Below are 7,926 nucleotides of genomic sequence, written 5' to 3' on the forward strand. Positions count from 1 at the left end.
CGGGGCGGGACCGCGGGACCGAAGGCGGCAGATCGTCCGCGCCCCTTGTCCGGCCGCGCTCCGGGCTGCCGTTGTTCCGCGGGGCCGGCCTCCGTTGCCATGGCGACCACCACCCGGATTTTCCACACAGGCCGAGCCCGTTTCTGACCCTTTGTCCCTAATGAGGACGCCGTCTTGAGGCCGCGTGGCCAGGCTGCGGGTGCCCGGGACCTCTGGCTGCAATTTAAGTTCCAAATTGGGCAATGCCTCCAACCCGAAAGTCCAGCCCGAAAGTCTGGGTTCTGACTGGTTGAAAAGTGGAGAATGGAAACCTTAGAAAAGGGAATGCCTTCTCTTCCGGAAATTGAAAGACAGAAGGCGCTCCTGGCTTCCGACGGCCGCGGTCAAGGGTGGGGCAGTTCCGATGTGGCCACTGTGGCGCGCGTGTCACTCCGCTTGGAAACGCGAAGCAGCCGGGGTGGGGTGCGCGGAGGCAGGTGCAGGCCTGAGCCCTGACTCCTGGGCGAGCAGGTGGCCTTCGCTTCCTAAACGATATACTTCCTGGGTTTTCCAGGCTAGTACAACGCCCTGTACGCATACTTTTTTTCCTCCTTTTTAACAAAGGCAGTTTTTAAATTGTACGGTTATTTCTAAAGCACTTTTAAAAATCTGTTGCGTAAATAGGAATTTTATAGGAATATAGAGATCTGAGACTTTGACTTCCCAGAGTCAGTTACGTTTCTTGTTGTTACGCAACCCCCAGTGTTTTATCTGTGTACTTTATGTTTGACATAATTGGATGACGCCTTGTAAAATGTCTTGTATGCTGTCTTTTTCACTTAACACAATATTGTGAATTTTCTCCCATGTTATTTTGTACTCTTCTATAACATGGTTCTTAACAGCTGCAGGACATTCCATCTCATAAATGTACAAACAGATTATAAACTTTCTAAGTTCTTACAGAGTTATCTTGTATTACATATGTCTGATTAAAAAATTACAGAAGAGAGGAACTGATGGGTCAAAGGTAAAGTATATATTTTTAAATGTTTTCTAAATTATTTTCCAGGAGGATTTATTTCCCTGAAAAGTGACCATTTTTCCATATCCTTGACAAAAAGGCTATTTTTTCAAATGTAATTTTAAGTGGTTATTTCTCATTGTTTTGATTTGCATTTATTTCATTTTTAGTTAAGTGGGTTTTCACAGATACTTAGCTGTTGGCCAGTTGTAGTTTCTGCTTTGTAAACTTATGTCTCTTTGCACATTTTTCTATTTGCTCATTTTTTAAAGTTGGGAAATTAGTTTTATTTCACATTTTGAGGAGGGCACGCCTTATAAAGATATTAACCCTTTGTCACGTATGTTGCAGAAATATTTCCTGAGCTTGTACTTTGACTTGTAAGTTTAATGTGAGAAAGCTTTGTTTTTATGTAGTAAAAACCTGAGTTTTTTCTTTTATGGTTTCTGTCTTTGGTGTTGCGTTTAAAACAGGCCTCCCCTTTCCCAAATTATATTTTATGTTGGTAGTATTGTCACAGAAAATAAGTTTTAATATCTAGTAGTGAAAGTACTCCCTCTACACAGAGATTCCTTTGTTTGTTTGTTTGTTTCAAAGCTTTCTTGGCTAAAATCACCCACTCTCCCAAACGAACTTTAAAATTTTTGGTCAATATTTTAAAAGCCCAGTTGGCATTTGGAGAGATTGAAGTTTCATGATGCTCCATTTACTCAAGTCTTATTTTACACCTCGCTGTCAAGTTTTCTATTTATAGATGCAGTGTATAGCTTTTATACATTTCATACAATAAAATTCACAACTATTAAAAAAAATCTCTTGTCAGATCATATAGTTTTGTGGTTTATAAAATATGGCCATTGCATATTGTAGAATAATGTCAAGTTTGGCTGTTACAGAAGAATGAATTTTTCTACCATCAGTACAATGAGAAGATGCTAACCCCAACCCTAACCCTATTAGTTTTTACCTAAATATGTATGTGAAGAGTTATTTTGTGTCAGGCAGGTGATAAACTCTTCACATACATATTTAATCCTCTCAATAATCCTATGAAACAGATACTATCCTGGTCTTCCTTTAACAGATGAAACAACTGAACCTCAGACATGTTAAGGAATTTGCCCAAAGTCACGCAGCTGGCAGATATGAACCTGGTCAGTCTGATGCCAGAGGCTTCACTCTTAACCACTAAAGTTATATGTGTGGGTAAAGCACCAAGAGCCGTGCCCAGCACAGTTTAAGCATGAAATGCCTACTGGTTGATGAATGAGTACATACATCTAATGCTACTTGATTGCTACAATTTTACTTAATTCCTACCCCCAAGAACCCTCAGAGGGGATTCCTTCTTAGATTGTCGAAGTTTCTTCATCTCCTTCAAAAGCAATCTTATCAGAAAGGCTCTTCACTTAAATGAGGCCCTAAAGTACTCCCTCACCCCCAAGCCTCCACTGGATGAAATGTCTTCTAGCCTAGTCAAGAGTTAAACACTTGCTATAACTTCCTCTTTTGGCACCCAAAGGAAACTAAGTACAGTGTGACTCTGCCTTTACCTCTGCAGAGAGAAAATGAGTGGCAAAGTTGGCAGGGCAGGGGGGTGGGGGGTGGATTCCTGAACCTTTTTACCACTCAGCAATTAAAGGCTTTGGTATTTGGAACTTCATCCTTCAACATGTCTTAGAGACAGATACAGGAGGGATGTTCCAGCAACTAGCCAAATCTAGCCCAATGGAGATTGTCTCAGCTTTTGACATGTTGGCTGGAGAAACATATGGGGCCGACTAGACAACAGAAACTTATAGGATTAGTTTCCACTTCCTCCTCCAATTGTGCCTGGCCCCCACTGTTGGATTAGACACAAAGTAAGTGGGCACATCAGGGCCGGAGGGGAACAATGTCTCCAGAAACTCTACAAAGACGCCTGTTATTAGGGAGCAGCCCTGTGTCTAGAAGACGGAAAACTGCATCCACCTCTTGTAGATACACATTCTGTCCCAGTCCTCCCTCAGGGCTTGAAACGGTGACTGCTCGTGCGTCTAACAAATATTTAATCAATGCCCAGCATCGGCCAGGCACTGTGCCCAGTGTCAGGCCTCTTCAGTGAAGCAGATGGAAATGGTCCCCGACATTTTTTCACAATGTAGAAGGATGTTGAGTGGATTCTTAACCCTAGCTTAACTATGGAAGTATCTCTTGGGTTGGTAATTAACATGAAATACAAACAATTGTTGATAATTTCTGAATGGATGACAGTTGGAAAGCGGGAGGAGAGTAGGGATCAAGAAAAAACGGGGAACCTTCACTCTAACGAAACTTGACTATCGCTAACTCCTTCTTCAGACTGCACCCCGCAGGCAGGTGAGGATCAGGTGCTGACTAAAAACTTAGGAAACTGAAAGAGTTAATTTCTCGGGGTTTGCAGATAGCTTTGGGAGGTGGTAGAAAGCCCACACCACGCTGACCTCGATGGAAGACAAGTCTGCTGGCAAGTGCCCCCACCAGCAACAAGCTCATGTAAAAATGCTAGCAATCCTCCGTCCTCTGAACCTGTCCACTTTCAGAGCATCTAGACAAGGCAGCCATGGCAGACACTGAAGAAGGCCCTCTAACTTTCCAAGGTTTGTCATCCTGCGTGAAAGGAGGCTTGCTAGATCATGTGGAAATCCTTCAGGAAAAGATCAAAGTGCAATGACTTCTGAAGTCCTAAAACTATTTGTAAATGCATGAAAGCATGCATGATGCCTGGCAAGGAGAAACGCTGTAAGAGAAGCCTACTTTGAGATCAAATGTCAAACACCAAAACTCTGCTGCACAAAACACTTTTCTGTTGCACATCTATTTTCAGGAGCCTATTTTTCTAAAAGGGCGGCTTGAGAAGACAAAGTTAAGTATTATAATGACATGAGCAAAGACCTGGAATTAGAAAACCAAAAGGGAAGAACATGCTCAGCATTTCTCAAGCTGAAAGAACTGAAGAAAATATTCGAGCCTGGAGTTGCAATTGTGAAGGACCCTATTGGCAAAATATTGAACGATACAGAAAGCATCAAAAGAAGACGGAAGGAATACACAGAGTTACTGAACCAAAAAGAATTGGTTGATGTTCAGTCATTTCAGGAGGTAGCATATGATCAAGAACTGATGGCACTGAAGGAAGAAGTCCAAGCTGCACTGAAGGCATTGGCAAAAAACAAGGCTGCAGGAACTGACAGATACCAACTGAGATGTTTCAACAAACGAATGGAGCACTGGAGGTGCTCACTCGTCTATGCCAAGAAATTTGGAAGCCAGCTGCCTGGCCAACCAACTGGAAGAGATCCATATTTGTGCCCATTCCAAAGAAAGGTGATGCAACAGAATGCGGAACTTATCGAACAATATCATTAATATCAAACACAAGTAAAATTTTGCTGAAGATCATTCAAAAACAGTTGCAGCAGTACCTTGACAGGGAACTGCCAGAAATTCAAGCCAGATTCAGAAGAGAACACGGAACGAAGGATATCATTGCTGATGTCAGATGGATCTTAGCTGAAAGCAGAGAATACCAGAAAGATGTAAAACCTGGGTTTTATTGACTCTGCAAAGGCAGTTGACTGTGTGGATCATAACAACTTGTGGATAACAATGTGAGGAATGGGAATTCCAGAACACTTAATTGTGCTTATGAGGAACCTGTACGTAGACCAAGAGGCAGTCATTCAAACAGAACAAGGGAATACTTCGTGGTTTAAACTTAAGAAAGGTGTGTGTCAGGGTTGTATCCTTTCATCATACTCATGCAATCTGTATGCTGAACAAATAATCCGAGAAGCTGGACTATATGAGGAAGAAGGTGGCATCAGGATTGGAGGAAGACTCATTAACAACCTGCAATATGCAGATGACACAACCTTGCTTGCTGAAAGTGAAGAGGACTTGAAGCACTTACCGATGAAGATCAAAGACCGTAGCCTTCAATATGGATTATACCTCAACCTAAAGAAAACAAAAATCCTCACAATTGGACCAAGAAGCAACATCATAAGAAACAGAGAAAAGATTGAACTTATCAAGGATTTCATTTTACTTAGATCCACAATCAACAGCCATGGAAGCAGCAGTCAAGAAATCAAAAGACACATTGCATTGGGCAAATCTGCTGCAAAAGACCTCTTTAAAGTGTTGAAAAGCAAAGATGTCACTTTGAGGACTAAGGTGCACCTGACCCAAGCCATGGTATTTTTAATCACTTCATATGCTTGCAAAAGCTGGACAATGAATAAAGAAGACCAAAGAAGAACTGATGCTTTTGAATTATGGTGTTGGCGAAAAATATGGAATATACCATGAACTGCTAGAAGAACGAACAAATCTGTCTTGGAAGAAGTACAGCCAGAATGCTCCTTAGTAGCAAGGATGGCGAGACTTCGTCTCACATACTTTGGACATGACATCAGCAGGGATCAGTTCCTGGAGAAGGACGTCATGCTTGGTGAAGTAGAGGGTCAGTGAAAAAGAGGAAGACCCTGAACGAGATGGATTGACAGAGTAGCTGCAACAGTGGGCTTAAGCATAGCAATGATTGTGAGGATGGCGCAAGACTGGGCAGTGTTTCGTTCTGTTGTATATAGGGTCACTATGAGTCGGAACTGACTCAATGGCCCCTAGCAAGTACATTTTTCTAAAAGCAAAAGATTATCATTGGCAAAAAAGGATACCAGGTAGGTATCTCAGATTTCCTGCAGAGAAGACTAGCGTTCCTGGATATACCAGGAACTGTAGGTCTTGCCTAGCACATCTCATGTCACCACTGCCACCACCTGGCCCAGCCACAATCTCCCTCACCTGGACTCTTCAGTAGCCCTACCTACTCTCCCTGCTTCCACTCAGGCCCAAAGAGCCCAGTCTCTAAACATAATCAAATCAGATTGCTGCCAATGGCTTCCCGTCACGTTGCGAATAACTTTCTAAGTATGTCATGGCCTGTAAGGCTCCCCCTGATCTGATCCTGCCCGTCTCTGCTGCTGTCTCATTCCACTTTGCTGAGGGTACTCGGCTCCAGCCATACTGGCTTTCTCACTTGATGCTGCCTAGCTCAAGTCCACCTTTGACCCTTTGGAGTTTTTCTGGCATGTTCTTCCTCCATATCTTCAAAAAGTTCAGTCCTTCACTTTATTCAGACTTTTGCTCAATATCATCTCCTCAAAACACACTTCCTGACCAACTCCTCTAAAATGGCTTCCTGCCTGCATGAATTTCCTAGGCTGCTCTAACAAAGCACCACAAACTGGGCAGCTTAACAGGATACACACTTGTTCTCTTACAGTTCTGGAGGTCGCAAGTCAGAAGTCAGTTTCACTGGGCCAAAACCGAAGTGTTGGCAAAGGGTTCTAGGGGGAATCCATTTCCCTCTGGAGGTTCTGGGGGAAATCCATTTCCCTGCTTTTTCTTGTTTCTAGAGCTGAATTCCTTGCACTGCTTGACTCGTGGCCCCTTCCTCCATCTTCAAAGCCAGCAGTGTAGCATCTTGCTTCAGTTGTCACATTGCATTCTGTCTCTGCTGTAGTCAAAACTCCCTCTGTCTCTCTCTTCGAAGGATCTTGTGATTACATTTAGGGCCCATATGGATAATAGAGGATAATTTCCCCATCTCAAAAGTTTTAATTTAATTCCCATTTGTAAAGTCCCTTTTGCCATTTATAAGGTAATATTCACATGTTCCAAGGATTAGGACCTGATCTTCAGAGGTCATTATTTAACTTGCCACACCACCCCTACACCATCATCTTCTATCCCCTTACTTCATTTGTCTTCGTAGCAATTATCACCTACATGAAATTATTATGTATTTATGTATTTATTCATTTAGATATTTTTTGTCCAGTTGCCCACTACAATATAAGCCATACGAAGATAGGTATTTGGCCTATTATTTTCACCACCATATAACCAGTCCCTAGAAAAGTATCTGACCCGTGATAGATACTCCATTAGTATTTATGGAACAAATTAATGAATAAATGTAAGAGCTTGATCCCATGGTTAAGTTAATTTGATTAGACCACACTGAATTATTAGACCAAATTGAATTACCTAAGCAGCACTCTGAGCAAACTGTCTAGCCATAAACTTCAGTCTTCCTTTGGCTGCTGCTTGTTAAGCAGGTGGTGGGAGTCCAGTAAAACTTTTAGTGAGAAAACATTTGTCTTAGAGAAAAATTCAAACCAGTATGTGAGTGAGGCAAAGAACAAGAAACTTGGAAAAAAACAAGAGTCAATAAATCTACTACTAGATAGAATTAAGAGGATTCTGATTGTAGGTAGCAGTACCTTAAATGTATTTTCTTTTCTATGGAACATTATTCTGGTTTGAGTAAACTGGAATGCAAGAATCTTTAGTGAACCTCTGCCTCCAGAGAGGCTGATGTGGCCAGATTCACACTCAGTGGAAAGAGGTGCTCCACTCCTGGTGACCATGTTCGCCACTGCACCTCTTGGTGATTTGGTCACGGGACCACAAATTTCTAGGAAACAGTTGTAACGAATAACCTTGTTGTCTCAGCCAAGTGTGAGAGTATTCTTCTTTACCTAGAAAGCTGCATTTTGTACACTTTAAAGGTCAGATGTTATTCGCTATTACAGTATTATGTATTTTTCTACTCCAAACTGAGATCAGATTATATCTTCCTTAAACTGATTCGAAAGATGGATTCAGAAGCCAATGATTTTATCAGTTATTTGTTGAATATCTTCTAAACATCAAGCTCAATATGGAAATGCAAAGAGATTCTAAATAAAATATCTGCAAGGTCTTTATAATTTAGCAGAAGCAGGTGTATTTTCAAGTGTTTAGTGTCCTGTGAGTGGTATGTGCTGCTGTTTGTGAAAGCAACCTGTACATGTTTACCAAATAACTAAAACAGTACCTCTAATCTTAGCTCA

The sequence above is a fragment of the Trichechus manatus genome, unplaced genomic scaffold (genome assembly GCF_000243295.1).
Source record: "Trichechus manatus latirostris isolate Lorelei unplaced genomic scaffold, TriManLat1.0 scaffold00093, whole genome shotgun sequence".
Taxonomy (NCBI): Eukaryota; Metazoa; Chordata; class Mammalia; order Sirenia; family Trichechidae; genus Trichechus; species Trichechus manatus.